At 47.0% G+C, this 19297-nt stretch overlaps 1 protein-coding gene and 1 pseudogene across 9 annotated transcripts in view; one reads left to right on the top strand and one right to left on the bottom strand.

Moving 5' to 3' along the window:
- The window catches only part of LOC140898275 (uncharacterized), a 2445793-nt gene that overhangs the window by 316928 nt on the left and 2109568 nt on the right, over positions 1–19297 (top strand). The window lies entirely within an intron of this gene.
- Positions 1244–14107, bottom strand: LOC144929418 (zinc finger protein RFP-like; annotated as a pseudogene).

The raw sequence follows: 19297 nt of genomic DNA, 5'->3' as shown, positions 1-19297 counted from the left end.
TCCATTTTTGCTCATAATCTTTTTTAGCTTTTGTTACCCACCCTGGTTTATTTCTGACTTTTCCATTCTCCTCTAGTCACTGTTAACTGATTATTTTTCTCTCATAGTCTCCATTCTGTCCCCCAATTTTACCCCTTCCCCATTTGCTCCCCCTGGGTGTTTCCCCTCTCAAGAATGTTTTCCTTTCGCTCTATCCATTTCTGTTTTTCACCCTTTTTCTAGGACTCTCCCTTTATTCTTGCTTCCTCTGCTCCCTCTGGTTAAACCCACTCTGTCCCTGCTTCTTCCAGTGTTCATTCCCTCTGAAGCACCTGGCATTGGCCACTGCCGTAAGACAGGATACTGGGCTAGATGGACCTTTGGTCTGACCCAGTCTGGCCGTTCTTATGTTCTTAATTCTTAGAAAATCATGAGATTGACACACCGCTTGCCCCCCCCCCCCAAAAAGAGATTTTTAAAGAAGATTCTATAATGGTTTCTGGTCTGTCTCTTGGTTTTTAATTTTCCCCTTCCTATCCCCTATGTCTGTGTGACAAATAGAGACATCCCATATCTACAGAGGAATGTGACTTTGGCCCCTGTTGCAGGAGCTGTCACTGGGGGGCCCCAATGAGATCTGATTAAAGAGTTTTGTTCAAAATGCTCCCTGCTGGTGTAGAGGTTCCAGCTTCTCTCTAAACTCCAAATCCCAATTAATTAATTCTCTATCCCTGCTGCCACCACATCTGCCTGTCCCCCAGCCCAGCAATTACTTCTCCCACCAAAACCCTACAACCCTCCCTGCCCCACAGTGACCCTCTGCTTCTCCTGCAGCTTCAATGGGTCTCCCTTTCTCTCTCGCCCCCCCCCCCGCCTCCCAAAATTCCTGGTGCTGCAGAGATGGAGGGGGAGGAGATGGAATAAGGAACCAGAGGGTTGGGTACACGGGAGTCCTCCAGGGTCATAGAGACTAGCATGACTGGGGCTAGGGAAGCCCATTTTTTAATTCCCCCCATGTATTAGTGACACTGTCTGACTGAAGCTCCCCAGAGTCCTCCTGGACCATAGAAGATAGCGACAAACAGTCTAAATAGCTCCCTAGGCAATGAGATTGGCTTCTCCATCTTGATTACTTGCTTCTTTCTGTGGTTTCACAGTCCAGACATGAGACCCCAAGGACCCTCCAGGGTCATAAAGACTGGAGTTTCCAAGGCTAGAGAGGCTGATTTCAGGGTCCTCAGTGCAATACTCCACCCCCTGTGTCTCAGGGACACAGTCTGAGCTCGGATCCTGCCCCCACCCAGAGCCAGGGGTAGATTCTCTCCGCAGGGACAGAGGCTGGTGGGAAAGTGAAGATTGGGGCCTTGTTATCAGCATCGAAAAATGTCACTTGGCCCCATTCACAGTCCAGACAAACCTGGATCCTCCTGGGGACCTGGCTCAGGGGTAGTATGGTTGCAGGGGAGGTGAGAGCCTGGAACAGACCCAACTACTGCACAGCCCAGATCCCCACTTCAGGGTTAAAGCTGACTTCTCCCTTCCTCCTCACAGACTCTTTTGCCACTCCCACAGCCCAGAATCCTCTGTCCCCCACCTCCACATCCCAGCAATATATCCCTGAAGTGAATCCCTCAGAGCCCAGCATACAGGCCCAGGAGTCAAATCTCTCTGGATTGTTCGGCAGATGTTGCCTGGTGTCTCCCCATTTCACACTTTTCTGATCCTCAGACAGGATGAGTCGGGGATGAGCCGTGTCTGGATCCAGAATCACATTCACTACGGGAGAGAATCAGACTTCAGCCCTGGGGGAATCTGGGACCATTTCTCACACTCCCTAACATCCCTGCTTGGCAGTTCCTCAACCTGTGTAATGGGATCCACTTCTGTACTTTCTCATTTGAATATAGAGCCTGCAGCTCCCTGCTCCCCAGCTGGGGCTGGTTCATTCCCAGCAACAGAGACTTGGCAAGGAAGGTAGCAAAAGCTTGTAATTAGGAGAGTCCTGAGGAGGCAGGTACCAACTTTGAACCCCAGAGGGAGTCTCCTCCCATAAATGCATCCTCCACTGCCAGGCCTGGGAGCAGAGATGAAGACGCAGCACAGGGGAAGAGCCAATAGTTCAAGGCCAGTGAGCAGGAAGCAGGAGGTGGCAATGGGTGGGGCAGCCCCTTCCCAGCCCAGAGAGAAGGGAGGTCTGCAGGTGGCAGCACTAGAGAGACACCATCTCCCCAACCCACAAAGCAGCTGCAATGGCAGAGTCCAGCCCTGCCCAAAGGAGAAGAGCCATGGGGAACAGTCTGTCCCCCAGGTGAAATGGGGAAGGGTGTGGCAACCAGGAGGCTCTCTCTCCTGACCACCTTGAAGGTAATATTGGAAAGGCTTGTCAATGTCAATACAAATTCTCAGATCACAATTAAGGTGGCTTTAGGGCTGGGCAGTGCAAGTGTCTCTGGTTATTGCTGTGTGGGAGAGTTGCTTTCATGGACATTTTCTGTTAATGGAAGGAAAAACTCCCCCAAAGCTCACCCTGGATGTGTGATCCCAGAGATCCTCCCTTCCCTGCTCTAGCTCAGGTGGGAAAGAGTCTGGAGGGGAAAAGAGTCACAGAGATTAGAGCACAGCGTCTCTGATTTACAACGCCAGCCTGGGGAGCTGCTTCTCTCTCCTGAATGCCTGAGAATAAGCAGAGATGCCCTGACAGTTCGTCCCCCTGGCTGCTGAGACTTTCTGTGGTGGCTGCTTTTTCCCTCCTTCCCAGCTGCATCTCCCTACTCTTCCACACCTTAGTGTGCAGGTGGTTGAATCCCCCTTGGTGCATCAGAGGATAGCCCTGGATGGTGCAACCAGACTCAGAACTAGAGTGACTGGAGCCCACAGTGCTCAGCCAGTGCACGGGGCTGCCCACCCTACATGTCCCCTCCTTTGTGTTCCAGAAGGTGAGGACAACCTAGCCTCTTGCTTCTCTTGCTTTCCTCAACCAGGTCCTGTGAGAAGGTGTTTCCCACTCATCCCTCACAGCTGGCCCTCTGTAACTCATCATCACCTCTGCACCACAAGCCTCCCCAGCCACCTTTGACACGCCACCTGTATTGGCTGAAGGACATCCAGCTGGTCCACCTCTGTACCAGTCCCCGAGAACATCTGTACATGCTTGTGCTCCACACCATCCACTTCCTTGCCTTTGTGTTCCATCCTGACTCCAAATGGTGGGACCGACAGGAGAGAAAATGAGGAACTGTGGTGGGCCAGCCTGTACTCCACTTTTGTTCCACAGCCCACTGGGGATATTAGGTGGTGTGTCAGCTTGCAGCCCCTTTTCCAGCTCTTTTTGAACCTCTTACTAAAGTTCTGGCTGCAATATTCCCTGCACCTCCTGATGTATACACACCCCATTTGTGACTTCAGAAAGTGGCAAGACCTCCTTATTAATCTCCTCCTGGTGATGGCCAAGATGGCCACACATCACTGCAGGAGGACAAATCTGGAGGGAGGAAGAAGTGCTCTGAGACTGTGGCATGTATATCCATTCCCTTTTAAAATCATGTCTCCAGGCACAGTTCCCCTGGGCAGTGTTCACTGACTCCTTAGACACCTTTGAGGAGCAACAGATGCTCTCTGGGGTTCTCTGCTTGGTGTCCCCTTCTGGCTCCCTCATTTTTAACTTCTGACCTCTCTCCTTGTCCTGGTTTCTCTTTCATTGTCCCAAATACTCCATTGTTCCCTGGGCTTCATGGTTTCTCCCCCTTAGTTGAGGGGACGGGCCTTTAGCTTTGGGAAGGCGTAGATCCACCATGTCCCAGTACATGCAAATAGCATCTCCCTGCTTTTCCTGCTGGAGCTTCTCCTCTGAGGGTTAGAGAGGAAGGTGAGAACCTGAAGTTGCAGGGAGGGGAGTTAGAGGAGGAAGGTAATAGATATAAACCTGGGGGAAGCTCTATACTGAGCCTGTCCTTCTCTCCCTGGCCTGGGAGAAGAGAAGGGGATGGGTATTGGGGATGATCCACTCAGGCCAGAGAGTGGCCCCTTCTCCAGCCCAGAGAGCAGGGAGGATGTGGCAACATCACAGAGGGACCATATCTCTAACAGAGGAGAAAGAGAGCAACTCAAATGGGAGATCTCAGCCCAGCCCAGCTGAAGAGAAAGATGGGATGCTGGTGAAGAGCAATCGGAGCGAGCCTCTCACATAGGGGAAAAGAAAAAAATGTGGCAACCCTTTGAATTTAATATTTAAAGGGCTTACGGACATGTATGGAAATGCCAGGGTCAGCATTAATGATTGGTGAGGGAGAGTGTATCTACACAGCAGTTTAAGCCAGGGTCTGAGCCTGGGCTCAAGACAAACCCTCATTGCATCCACACTGCAAATATGCTAATCTAGGGCTCTGATCCAGAGTCCCAGGACCCTGCAGGTCTGGAGGGTCAGAGCCCATGTTAAACTGGAACCCAGGGTCCAAGCCCTATTGGTTTCCTATGTGCATGCATCCGTGTCTTGACTTGGGTGTGGAAGTCTTCTGGGTGTATCCTATAGTTCCTGGAGGCAGAGGAGCAGTGCTACAGGCAGCCAGCACAGCATGCCAGACACAGCATTACTACCTGGCCGAGAGGTCCCCCTTCCTGCTCCTCCCACAGTGGTGGTGGAAGTTTCTCCTCCATGGTGGTGCACGGAGCTTGCCTGGAGCAGAGAGCAAAGTTAGGAGGTTGGTCATCCTTCCCTCAGCCATACTGAGCCGAGAGCTCTGCCACTTCTTCTCCCTGCAGGGCAGCTGCTATGGTCCCTGCTCTGCTCACTGGCCCTTACTCCAGACCCTCCTGCCCTCTCTTGGGCTGCAGGTGCAGGGTCACCTGGGCAGCATGCACTGTTAGGGTGGTCAGTGGGAGCCAGCACCAAAACTTCTCCGCAGCATCCCAGAGGTCTGGGGGTGTGGTGATGGCAGGGATAAGGGATTCCCCAGGGTTGCTGGAGCACACTGCATCCCAAGCCTTGGGGATGGATTTTGCCACTTTGCAGCAAGCAGCAGCCAGACTGGAATGTGTGTGTGTCTTCCCTCTGACACCTTCATTTTATGTCAAACTTCAAAACAAACTGAAAAAATCAAGCAAGCAAGCAAAAACTTGATCATTGATCATCATATTTGAAAAATTAAGAATTACAAAGTTTCACTGTAATAGTTTGACACCCTGGAGACTGATGTCCTCATTATCCTTAGGACAGGCACAGGGGCATGTTTTTGCCAATGTGACCGAGCCTAGAGCTGGAGAACCCAGTTATCCGACTAGACAGTAATTCAGTATAATGCCCTCTCAAATGGAGACAGCCACCAAATGAGCTAATTACGCGGCGTATGTACTCACGTGCTCCTTACGGGCACCCGCGTCCCATCAATAGCACCACCACAGTTAGGAAACAGGATTGGCAGTCGCGTTTCCCCCCAGTGCAGAAAATTCTTAACCTAGAGTTAAAATGCAGTGTTGATGCTCAAGCCCAGGATTCCCTGACAAGAGGTCAGCTGACTCATATCCCTTACGCTTACATTGCTATGTAGGCCTAGCCTCAGAGTGTTTGTTGGTCAGGGAGAGTGTTTCTGTTCGTCAGTGGGTGCAGGGACTCAACACTAAAGATGGTATCAGGATTGTTTGTGTGATTTCGGCTTGGGATTTCTTAGTATTTCATGTTTCAGGGTAGCAGCCGTGTTAGTCTGTATTTGCAAAATGAAAAGGAGGACTTGTGGCACCTTAGAGACTAACCAATTTATTTGAGCATAAGCTTTCGTGAGCCACAGGTGCCACAAGTACTCCTTTTCTTTTAGTATTTCATGTTTTTGTTTCTATTTTTATTTTTAGGGGTGTGTGTCATGGTCAGTGTTGGTTTGGTTTGTACATTTATCTAGAAGTTCATGAAAATGTTTTCATGGGATTTTCCTCTTTATTTAATGATAATCTCCACCTGAAGTCTCACCTGGTCTGTGTGATCCTAAGGATTTCCCTCTTATTGTCTCCAGTTCAGATGACAGAATGTCTGGAGGGGGAAAGGATAAGACAGATGATATTTCATGCTGTCATATTTGTGACATCCTCACTCTTAATTGACATAATTGTATTTTAATTATGAGAGAAAAACAGTTGAAGAGAGACAGAGACACACCCAGATTTTTAACAAAGCTAATATGAATCATCCTATTTTCTCTTTCATTCAAGCGTCTCAAATCAACAGAACCAATATCCATGAAGCCTCAGAACCACTCAAAGAGACACTATGTGGAAGATAGATTTTCTGTTCCCTCATCCTCCAAACCCAGCTGATTTCTCATTCTCCTTTTACATTTTGTCATGAGCCAGGCCAGATCCTGCAAAGATTTTAGCATTAATGTAACTTTACAAACATTGGCCTCTTTCACATCAGTGGGATGCTGAGACTTTTCAGGATGAGGAGCTTGAATTGTGAGCTCTTTGGGTCTCAGTATATGTACAGAGCTCAGTATATGTACAGAGCTCAGCACAATGGGGCTTTCATTCTGCATAGACTGAAATACAAATAATCTTAAAATTATTTCATAAATGTGGAAACTGAGTCAGGGAGAGAATTGGCTCAATGGGCCTCATTCACCCCTGCACTGGTAAAAGGATGGGGGAAGCAGTTTGTGGTTCTCCTATTCAGTAGCTGCTGGGGTCAGGGCAGACATTGGCACAGGCTGCGGAAGTCCGGAGGTCCAGCCTGAGTTGCACCTCTGGTCCAGTGGCCCCTAGATGACTTCTCCCGGAGGCAGTGTCAAAGGCACAGCTTTACCCTGGCCACACCCCATTATTCCTGCTCCACCCCTTCCTCCTCTGCCCAGCCCTCAACAACTCCACTCTATTCCCTGCTTTCCCGGGAACACTCCTTGAGCCTGCAGCTGCTGTGGAGGAGCTGGAGGCACAAGAGGCTCCTGTGCTGCGAGGATTCCCCTGGGTTTACACCTTCCCTACAGCCCCTTTGGCCCACACAAGCTGCCACACGGGGCCAGAGCACAATGGTGAGCTGGGTCCACATTTCAAAAGTGGCCTTAAATTGAGGGTTTACGTTTTGGGTGCCGACCTTTAGGTCTTGTCTACACTGTTTTGTCGGCAAAAGGCAGCTTTCATTGACAAAACAGTGGAGGTGTACACACTATAATGCACCTCTTGGTGACAAAACTCTCCTGCTTTACTGACAACATATAACCACCTCAATGGGAGGCATAGAGATTTTTGCAGCAAAATTAGATCAACAAAGTGTCAGTGTAGACACTGTGTTTGTTACGTTGCTGTAACTGGCCTCCGGAAGGTATCTCACGATGCCCACCGTAACCGCTCTGCTCACTGTTTGGAAATCTGCTGCCATTCATCCAGCTATGTAGACATGTGTCCCTCCCCTTTCAAAGCCCCAGGAAGTCCCCCATACACAATTTGTCTCTCTTTCTCACATACACACTCCCCACACACACAGTCTCTCACACGCTCCGCCAACACATTCTCTCTCTCTCTCATGCACAACCCCCCCACATGCTGTCACACATGCTTCCCCCACACAAACACACACTTCTGTGGGCTTCTTGTATTTCTGTTAGGGTTACCATATTTGAATCTTCAAAAAATCTTCAGAAAGCGCCACCAGCCCCGGGACTTTGGTGTGTGTGGTGAGGTGAGCGGTCCCCAATATCGGGACAAAGGGCGTCCCGACCGATGTGGCAAAATCCCAGACGTTTTTAGATATTTAAAAATTCCTCCCAGATGGTGATTTAAGAACCAAAAAGCTGGACATGTCCGGGAAAATATGGACGTATGGTAACCCTAATTACTGTTCAGCAGTGTCAGTTTGGTCATATTATCAAGTATTACTCTAAAAAGGGATCTAAGATGTGTAACTTTTCAGGCACACACAGAAATCATTACAAGGTTCATAGCACAGTGCAAAGAAACAATGCCAGGTTCAGCACACTACAGCAACACACGTTACTGTGGCTCAGTGTTAAAATGCTTCTTCAAGGCATCCTCCAGCCAAATAGCCCCCCATTGGGTTCCCCCTATAGCCTTGTGTTCAATACAAGCACAATACACAGCACAGCACAATCCTGAACAGCAGCGTAGTATCCATGCTTTCTGACAGTGATGGCTGGGGTGCAGGTTGCCAGGGCAGTTGAAAAATAGCTGGCCATACAGTAGGATGCCCATGGAACAATGAGATTGAGAAACCTTCATCATGTGACTCTCTACCTGCCTGCATGAGGCATTGCAAACCCTTCACAAAGCACCTTCTGACCAGTGGCACAGTGGGATAGCTACCCAGAGCTGTCTGTGTCAATGCAAAGCTACTATTGTGGATGTGCTTTGCCGACACAAGGAGCACAGTGTGGACATGCAACAGTGGTTTAATTATAGTAGTGGCTGTTTGTTGGCGTAACTGGAATCGACAAAACTCTGTGGTGTAGATAGACAAGGCCTTAGGCACCTGGGGCCCGGAGTTCCTTGGTAATGGGCACCTGCAGATCCTACGGACTCCAGCTGCATGTGGGGCTGCTAAAAAGCTCTGGAGCACATGCCCTGTAGTTCTGTAGTTGGAAGAGAGAAACTGAGGTACCCCAAATTTTGTACATTTTTACCTTAATGATTGTACCAAAGTTCACAGAGTGAAACAATGTGAAAGATCCTGGCACCTGGGCCCTTACTTCATCTGCTCAGTTTGTCTGCTTTCTACTTGTTATTAAATAGGTACATAATCTAATTGAACCAGTTGCCCAGAGCCCATCTCCACCCATAGTCCCAGAGACACACCCTGGTTTCCTTTCCTAGATCCCTTCTCAGTACCTTTGAACTTCCACAGAATCTCCATTAGAGCAATATTTCGCTGGGAGAAATCACTGAGTCTCTTTTCCAGCTCAGGAGAAATCTCCACTGGTTGGAGGAACTTCCCCTTCTCACACCTGGAGAGGAAGAATTTCATGATATTATGTTTCTTTTAGTGACTCATTATAATTCCTTGCTAGTGGAAGTTGCTGCTCTTATGGGCCTGGAGTTAGAATTCCTCCACTTCTCCCAGTCTCAGAGCAGGCACAGCACTGGCCATGGCAGTGCAACCTTTCCCTAAAGGCCCCATTAATATTCTTCATCTCTGGCCTGGACAGAGCAGATCTGTACATCAAAGGGGAATCATGTTTTCATGACCAATTCACTCCTTCGCCTCCATGCACTAATACTAGTATGTTCCCATATTTCATGCGCACAGTGTTATCAGATTGTTCTTTCAGGAACTAGATTGAAACCTCAGGGGCCCCCGCCCCCACCAGTTCCTTCCACACAGGTCTCCAAACAGTCCTGAGGTGGTAAAGACTCTTGATTCCTGCTGTCCAGGGCATGATTGTAACCAGTGCCTTGAGCTGAAAGGCCTATATTGATCCTCGGGGTTCTGAGGCAGCCAATTCCCCAGGGATGTAACATCTCTAGGAAATACTGTAGGCCAATCTTTCCCACTGAATAGATAATTCAAGAGTCCTGTGTTAAAGGGTGAGGATTAAATGCATAAAAGGGAATTACATTCTGAACGTGACCTTGCCCCATATATTTTGCTGCAGTGCCCTGGGGAACTATAGTAAAGAACAGCATTATCAGATACATAGATGAACATGATTTGTTGGGGAAGAGTCAACATGGTTTTTGTAAAGGGAAATCATGCACCACCAATCTACTAAAATTCTTTGAGGGGGTCAACAAACATGTGGATAAGGGGGATCCAGTGGATATAGTGTACTTAGATTTTCAGAAAGCCTTTGATAAGATCCCTCACCACAGGCTCTTAAGCAAAGTAAGCTGTCATGGGATAAGACGGAAGGTCCTCTCATGGATTAGTAACTGATTAAAAGATAGGAAACAAAGGGTAGGAACAAATTATCAGTTTTTAGAATGGAGAGAGATAAATAGTGGTGTTCCCCAGGGGTCTGTACTGGGATCAGTCCTATTCAACATATACATAAATGATCTGGGGTAAACAGTGAGGTGGCAAAATTTGCAGATAATGCAAAACTACTCAAGATAGTTAAGTACAAAGCAGACTGTGAAGAGTTACAAAGGGATCTCACAAAACTGGGTGACTGGGTAAAAAATTTGGCAGATGAAATTCAATACTGATAAATGCAGAGTAATACATATTGGAAAACATAATCCCATCTATAGTTATAAAATGAGGGGGTCTAAATTAGCTGCTATCACTCAAAAAAGAGATCTTGAAGTCATTGTGGATAGTTCTCTGAAAATATCCCCTCGATGTGCAGTGATAGTCAAAAAAGCTAACTATGTTGGGAATCATTAAGAAAGAGATAGATAATACAACAGAAAATATCACATTGCATCTGTATAAATCCATGCAAAATCTTGAATATTGCATGCAGACCTGGTCACCCCATCTCAAAAAAGGTTCAGAAAAGCACTACAAAAATGATACTGGTTATGGAACAGCTTCCATATGAGGAGAGATTAATAAGACTGGGACATTTCATCTTAGAAAACAGACGGCTAAGAGGGGGACTATGATAGAGGTCTTTAAAATCATGACTGGTGTGGAGAGAGTAAATAAGAAAGTGTTATTTACTCCTTCTCATAATGCAAGAACTAGGGGGTCACCAAATGAAATTAATAGACAGCAGTTTTAAAACAAACAAAAGGAAGTATTTCTTCACACAATGCACAGTCAACCTGTGGAAGAGGATGTTGTGAAGGCCAAGACACAAACAGGGTTAAAAAAAGAACTAGATAAGTTCATGGAGCATACGTCCATCAGTGGCTATAAACCAGCTTGGTGTTCCTAGCCTGTGTTTGGCAGATGCTGGGAATGGTGACAGGGGATGGATCACTTGACGATAACCTGTTCTGTTCATTCCCTCTGGGGCACCTGGCATTGGCTGCTGTTGGAAGACAGGATACTGGTCTGACCTAGTATGGCCATTCTTATATTTTTATGAAATGTAGAGTCGATACACTCTCCAAGCCCTTTCACAGCATCGTGAAGAATGAGGGGAAGTGAAATAGAGCCACATACCTGCTCAAGGTGCTTCTGACATCCTAGAGAGGAAAGAGACAGAAAAACAATTTTAGTCCCAAATGCCGCCCACTGGGGATCCCAGAGAAGGGATTTTGCAGATATGGGTAAAAGAGGCCCTGCCTTGGCCCTAGGGCCATGGATTTGCTGAGTTAATGTCATCTCTAATATAAATGAGTCTGTAATTCTTCAAAGAGAAACAATAATTCACATTTCAGGAATGCACACACTGAATTACACTGTGACCTCTGACTGCTGGTCTCCAGTGCCCATGATTCAGGAGCTGTCCTGTCCCTGTGTTTGGATCAGAGATGTTTATAACTCAGTCTCACCCGCAGGAATTCACTTGCTGGCTTCTGACACTTCCCCTCCAGATCACTGATCAAGTTGCTGAGACGGGAAATCTCCTCAGACATTTTAATGACATTGTCATTCTGTATCTTCACAATCACCTTTTCCAGATTTTCCAGCTGGGCCAGCAGGAGTTGCTCTTCTTCTTCTAGAAACTGCCACAGTTGCTGAAATTCAGATACAACCTTCTGCCTCTTGTTTTGTGTCTGTATCTATTCTTTTTTAAAAGAAAGGAAAGGTAAGGGTTAGAGAGAGAGTCTAGGGTCCGTTCATGGAGTGCTGATTCTGCAGGAGGGAGAATTTCTTTGAAAATTCTGTGATGTCTAACACATGATTATACCCTGTCGTTACTAGGGAGAGGATTTTCTACCACTTTCCCATTTGTCCCTAACATTTTTTCATGGTATGTTTCTATGTCTGACATAGTCAGCACACTGTGTTAAGCCAGACCCAGAGCAGCAGCCAGCAGGACTGAGCACTACATTAACAGAGATGCGAGGGGAGAGAAATAATTAACAATGCAAGAAATGTCTGCAGACTCAGGCAGATAGCACTGCACGAGACATAGTCTGCTCAACTTGGGAGGAGTTTTGTGAAAGACACAAGGGCTAGAAATTAACTCATTAATTGGAATGGAAGCTTAGATTCTACAGAATATGATGTGGTCCTGCTCCTGAGAGAGGATTTCTCAGGGCCGGTGTGTGTATGTGTGCGAAGACATAGGACTCTAACACAGACATCCATGCCCATGAAGAAACAAAGCCCACATTCCCCAAGTCCATGGAGGAAGCTGCCTACAAACAGATGTCCTACCAGGTGCACCCGAAAAGAGAAGCCAAGGGGCCTGGCCCATCCACTTTTCACCACAGACCCAGCCATCTACCGCTCCTCTTCTCCCCAAGGTCCAGCCTCCCGGCCAGGCTGGAAGCTGGAGCCCGGCCAGGGTAAAAGAGGCCCAGGGAGCCCAGGCTGCTGGGAGAAGCCATGGGTGGGGGGTCCCGAGACCAGCTTCCTAACAGATGGCCCACTGCAAGTCCCTACAAGTTAATAACAATGGGCACCTACCAGATACTCCAGGCTTTTCCCCTCTCCAGTCACTTTAAATCTCAGAAGCTTTTCTCTCTCTTCCTTCAGAATCTCCAAATGGGCCTGAATCTTTTCCTGAAGAATCAAAATGAAACCTCCCAAAATCATTTCTGTGAGTGCTTGGGGTGGGGTGGGGGGTTTCCATATCAAACCGAAGGCTCTGTAGGTGACTGTCAACCCTACCAGGTTTATGACATCAGGAACACCAAGGAAATGAAACCTCATTAACAGAGACAGGGAGTGTTTTATATTGAGACTGTTTTGAATTATTTGTCCCCTTTCTCCATAGAATTAAACCAGCAAGAAACTGGAGTCACATGATGGTGAATCAATTAACCTGTTTTTGAGAAGGTTTAACTCACAAAATGATACAAATCCCAGGTGTTATATGCAGCGTTTTATATGTGTTGGTCTCGGGATATTAGGTGTTAATGGGCCATGGTGGGGAACAAATAAATCTATTTTTGAGAAGGTTTAGCTTACTTTGTGATACAAACAACAGGAACTACCAGGACCATTGAACTTCAGCCCTGAACCCCTGGGGAGCATATTGGTTGGGCAGAACTTGCTTAAGCACTAAAGCAAACCCTACTAGAGATGCTGATTAGTGTTAAGAATGGCTGGAGTTTGACTTAGTGCTGTTCTAAACCCTTTCAGTGGCAATGCCCTCTGTGTACTTACCCCAGCATCCCTGGAAAAGTAGCCAGAAGCAGTGGATTCTGGAAGATTTCAAAAGGCTGCATTGTCGGACTAATGGAACCACTCTGGCTGGTCCTTGCCCACATACACAATAAAACAGTTCAGACTGGCACAGGACAGCTCTTCCCAGGTTAGTTTTGCGGCAACCCAGGCTAATGCCCATGGTGTTCGGCATGGACCTGCACTGTCTGGAGCCCTTTTGTGTGTGGACTCAAGCTGCTTGGGATCCACACAGGGTTTAGCACAGTGACCTCCTCTAATGCAGGCTGGCATCTGAATTTAATCCCTTATGGAGGAACACAGGAATTCAGAAACCCAGTGGGAAACCTCATCTCCCTGCTGGGCCTGAGGCCTTTATCAAGGAGTTGCTATATAATTTTTCATACATTTTTTTTTTACAGAGCTGAATGATGCAGATACATCAATAGCTGTAGGAGAGAGAGAGTATGTGTGACTGGCAACTTGTGATTAAATGAACCTGTAACTAAAATTCAAAATTATTTCCCATTAGGCTGGAGAGAAGTTCCCTACCTTGTACTCCTGGGCAGCCTCCTCTATGGGAACCACAGCATGAGCTCTGTGAGCCTGAGATCTGTCACACACCACACAAATGGGGGTTTGGTCCTCTTCACAGAACAGTTTGAGAGGCTCCTGGTGCTCATCACACACACTATCCCCTCCTGACCCTGTTCCTGCCTGGAAACTCAGCTTTTTGGCTATTTCTACAACATTTGCCAGCTGCCTGTTTGGCCTGAGGTTTCTCTGCTGAGCAGTTTCTCTGCACTGAGGGCAGGATACTTCTGAGTCAGATCCCTCCCAGCACCGGCTGATGCAGCCTCGGCAGAAATTGTGCCCACAGTCTATAATCACTGGGTCTTGAAAATATTCCAGACAGATGGGACAACTAGCTTCATCCTGGAGACTTTCCATGGGGTTCTCTGCGGCCATGGCTCCCTCTGGACAGTGTAAGTGTAAGTTTCACTTTCCTGAGCTCAGAAATATGCTCCTCCTGCAAAAACAACTGGGCGTTTCCCTACCTGGCACTGACTCATCCGATTTGGTGAGCTGGAAGGTACCAGCTGGTAACATTATAGCCCCAGAGGCTTTTCTGAAAAATGAATCACTAGGGCTCTGGTGCTGCAACCAGCCCCCTGTGCTGGTGTGGAGGGTCACTGGGGCTTCACAAAGACACCAATGTCCACCTGTGATGGTGAGCTTGCAGAAGCAGGATCTGTGTGTTCAAGGAAGGAAATTGTTAAATTCACAGGCAAAAAACTTGGTTAAGTTGGAGTGTTTCCAAGGACTGATTCTCATGCACGCTAAGGCTGCTCTGGTTCAGTGTAAAAGGGCCTTGCAGTGTTGCCAACCTTCATGATTTTTTTCATGAGCTTCATGACAGTTGATGTGTTTGTTAGAACCCCAAGCTCCTTGAAGCTTGTGATTAGGTGAGACTCTGGCAACTTCTATCTGAGCAGAGCCCTTATGCCTACAGCCCTCATAATGTACAAGAAAGTTTGAACATAATGTTATTCCCCACCAACCTGGGCCCTGGCCATGTTCCAGGCACAAGCCATTTTTGCTCAGGTCAGAATTCGCTTTACATTGTGAGTGAGATGAACACACTCAGTGTCGTGTGTAGAACTCTTCTGTCAAAGGTACTTACCTGGGATGGGGCAGTGTCCTATTGCCAGAGAATGATTTTAGAAGTGTGTAGCCAGGAATGGGGTAGGTATTCTCTTTAAATCTATATTTCCTTCTATGAAGGAGAAGAGAAAGTGCCGACTGTCACAGCAGGGATCAAAGAAAACCTTTGGGTTCAGCTAGCCCTGCCCCGTTATACCTGCAGCCAATGCCAGGCCTGGAGGGAGGAGAAAAGAAGGGAGCCAGCTCAGCCAGGGGGTGACTGGTGAGGGGGCAGGAGCTCCCTGTTTGCCTGCCTGAAGGGACGGAGTAGCGACTTGCCAGCCAACGCAGCCACTGGAGGCAAGTAAGCCAAGGGGAGCCTGCAGATAAGCCCCAACTGTGGGGCAACTGGACTAGTGGGGCTGTGCCCCAAACTAAAGAGACTTTAGAAGGAAGCAGCCTGAGGAAACTGGTTTTGAAGGCCCCCCCTGCCCCCCCGACAGGGAGAGAGAGAGACTCATCTCCCCTGTTTAGGGGTTGAACCACACAGGGCCCTGGGCTGGGACCTGATGGAGGGGGTGTGTGGCCCAGATCCCCCTAAATCCCCTTTGAGCAACAAACTAGCCACTAGTTCATCTGGCCATTGAAAGCTCTATCACACCTTGCTTTTAAAGATTGGGGCTGTGGTGGGAAACTGCACATGAGTAACCTTATCTGCCTTTTAGCTAGTATTTGTTTCTTTATATACATTACACATGATTAAAATTTCACTCACTAATTTCACCCAGATGGGAGAGCAGAGTAGGGTTAGTGATTAAAATTTAGGGTCATTGGATCAAGATATTCCTGAGATACAGCTTGTTCCAAAACACAAAACAGAATGACAACAAAATGAAATAAAAACACAGTATTTCGTGAAATTCATAGATTCTATCCACCCTGGACACAAATCTCAGACTGAAATGTAAACCTGTGGGTAACATTCACCTCCACCAAAGTTTCTTTATAATTATAATTATTTATTGTTTCGTCAGAAGAAATGTCAGTGGTGATATGGGGGTAAGTGGCAGAGGAAGTTGGGGGGGGGGGGCTTGGCACGGGTGGGCTGTCAACCCCAAATTCTCCATAGGTCTTTCTGTTATTTTCTTGTCACAGTGTTGTATCAGCTGTAAAATGTAGATGAGAACTACAAATGTCTAAGTGATCATTAACTCTTACAACAAGTCTCTTTCCATTTAAAATACTAGGAAATTAAATAGCAAAACAAACAAACAAGCAAAACCCCCAGGCAAACAAAGAACCCCACAACTTTGTTAAAGGAGAGTTCGGGTTGCTCATTGACATCAAAAGTTCAAGTTCATCAAAACTAAAATTTCTGAAAACCAGGAAATAAAGAGTTAATGTAAATGGCAACACAGCCTCAGCTCTGCCCTCTTTGCAGGATGACCCAGAACCCCCATCCTGCACGCTGGCACTCTGCCTTTGCAGATGGTGCAGAGCACTCAGGGAATAGGGCACATGACAACTGTAACACAGACTCAAACACTTTCTTCTTGCTAAAGTACAACTTGATTTTGGTGAGCTTTACTGGCCAGGAGCTACCTACGTCTGTTCTATGCTCAAACACTGAGTCTGTTCCCATGTGTGTCGAATTTTATAATCCTTCCTGCCCTTTTACAACCCTTTCTCACAAGATTGCATTCAACACTGTACTTTCACTTCTCATTCAACACACAGACAGCTCTCCTCTCCCACCACCCTGCTGACAAGCCCCATGGCAAGAAGATCCCCTGGGTCCTGCTGCTGACTGAACCTCCCCAACTCAGTGCTGGAATGATGCATACTGGATCCCTCAAGGTACATGTGCAGCTCTGTCCTTTGATAACAGACATGGGGGCTGTCAAGGTTCCTCCCCCACTCTGAACTCTAGGGTACAGATGTGGGGACCTGCATGAAAAACCTCCTAAGCTTATCTTTACCAGCTTAGGTCAAAACTTCCCCAAGGTACAAAATATTCCACCCGTTGTCCTTGGACTGGCGGCTACCACCACCAAACTAATACTGGTTACTGGGGAAGAGCTGTTTGGACGCATCCTTCCCCCCAAAATACTTCCCAAAACCTTGCACCCCACTTCCTGGACAAGGTTTGGTAAAAAGCCTCACCAATTTGCCTAGGTGACTACAGACCCAGACCCTTGGATCTTAAGAACAATGAACAATCCTCCCAACACTTGCACCCCGCCTTTCCTGGGAAATGTTGGATAAAAAGCCTCACCAATTTGCATACGTGACCACAGACCCAAACCCTTGGATCTGAGAACAATGAAAAAGCATTCAGTTTTTTACAAGAAGACTTTTAATAAAAAATAGAAGTAAATAGAAATAAAGAAATCCCCCTTGTAAAATCAGGATGGTAGATATCTTACAGGGTAATTAGATTCAAAAACATAGAGAAACCCTCTAGGCAAAACCTTAAGTTACAAAAAAGATACACAGACAGAAATAGTTATTCTATTCAGCACAATTCTTTTCTCAGCCATTTAAAGAAATCATAATCTAACACATACCTAGCTAGTTTACTTACTAAAAGTTCTAAGACTCCATTCCTGTTCTGTCCCTGGCAAAAGCAACATACAGACAGACACAGACCCTTTGTTTCTCTCCCTCCTCCCAGCTTTTGAAAGTATCTTGTCTCCTCATTGGTCATTTTGGTCAGGTGCCAGCGAGGTTACCTTTAGCTTCTTAACCCTTTACAGGTGAGAGGAGCTTTCCCCTGGCCAGGAGGGATTTCAAAGGGGTTTACCCTTCCCTTTATATTTATGACAGGGGCTTCAAACCCAGATCTCACATCACAGTCACAGCTCTGAGACGCTCCTCAAACTAATCCCCAGCTCTCCGCATATCACAATCACAGCTTGTCATAAATATAAAGGGAAGGGTAACCACCTTCCTGTTTCCAATACTGTAAAATCCCTCCTGGCCAGAGGCAACATCCTGTTACCTGTAAAGGGTTAAGAAGCTCAGCTAACCTGGCTGGCACCTGACCCAAAGGACCAATAAGGGGACAAGATACTTTCAAATCTTGGGGGAAGGCTTTTGTTTGCGCTTTTAGTTTATGTGTTGTTCTCTCTTGGGACTGAGAGAGGCCAGACAGAAATCCATCTTCTCCAACCCATCCTAATCCAAGTCTCCAATATTGCAACCAGTATAGATAAGCCATGCAAGGCGGATTAGTTTATCTTTTGTTTTATGTGAATTTTCCCTGCGTTAAGAGGGAGGTTTATTCCTGTTTTCCGTAACTTTAAGGTTTTGCCCAGAGGGGGATCCTCTGTGTTTTGAATCTGAATACCCTGTAAAGTACTTTCCATCCTGATTTTACAGAGATGATTTTTACCTTTCTTTTTTTTTTTTTAATAAAATCCTTCTTTTAAGAACCTGACTGATGTTTCCATTGTTCCAAGACCCAGGGGTTTGGGTCTTTGATCATTTTGTAACCAATTGGTTAGGATTTTAGAACTGGAGGTCCTGGTGATGTCAAGGAACTATGACGTGATCAGAATAACAGAGACTTGGTGGGATAACTCATATGACTGGAGTACTGTCATGGATGGTTATAAACTGTTCAGGAAGGACAGGCAGGGCAGAAAAGGTGGGGGAGTAGCACTGTATGTAAGGGAGCAGTATGACTGCTCAGAGCTCCGGTACGAAACTGCAGAAAAACCTGAGTGTCTCTGGATTAAGTTTAGAAGTGTGTGCAACAAGAGTGATGTAGTGGTGGGAGTCTGCTATAGACCACCGGACCAGGGGGATGAGGTGGATGAGGCTTTCTTCCGGCAGCTCACGGAAGCTACTAGATCGCATGCCCTGATTCTCATGGGTGACTTTAATTTTCCTGATATCTGCTGGGAGAGCAATACAGCGGTGCATAGACAATCCAGGAAGTTTTTGGAAAGCGTAGGGGACAATTTCCTGGCGCAAGTGCTAGAGGAGCCAACTAGGGGGGGTGCTTTTCTTGACCTGCTGCTCACAAACCGGGTAGAATTAGTGGGGGAAGCAAAAGTGGATGGGAATCTGGGAGGCAGTGACCATGAGTTGGTTGAGTTCAGGATAATGACGCAGGGAAGAAAGGTAAGCAGCAGGATACGGACCCTGGACTTCAGGAAAGCAGACTTCGACTCCCTCAGGGAACGGATGGCCAGGATCCCCTGGGGGACTAACTTGAATGGGAAAGGAGTCCAGGAGAGCTGGCTGTATTTCAAGGAATCCCTGTTGAGGTTACAGGGACAAACCATCCCGATGAGTCGAAAAAATAGTAAATATGGCAGGCGACCAGCTTGGCTTAATGGTGAAATCCTAGCGGATCTTAAACATAAAAAAGAAGCTTACAAGAAGTGGAAGGTTGGACATATGACCAGGGAAGAGTATAAAAATATTGCTCGGGCATGTAGGAATGTTATCAGGAGGGCCAAATCGCACCTGGAGCTGCAGCTAGCCAGAGATGTCAAGAGTAACAAG

The sequence above is a fragment of the Lepidochelys kempii genome, chromosome 14 (assembly GCF_965140285.1).
Source record: "Lepidochelys kempii isolate rLepKem1 chromosome 14, rLepKem1.hap1, whole genome shotgun sequence".
Taxonomy (NCBI): domain Eukaryota; kingdom Metazoa; phylum Chordata; order Testudines; family Cheloniidae; genus Lepidochelys; species Lepidochelys kempii.
This window is presented reverse-complemented; position numbering and strand designations above follow the sequence as displayed.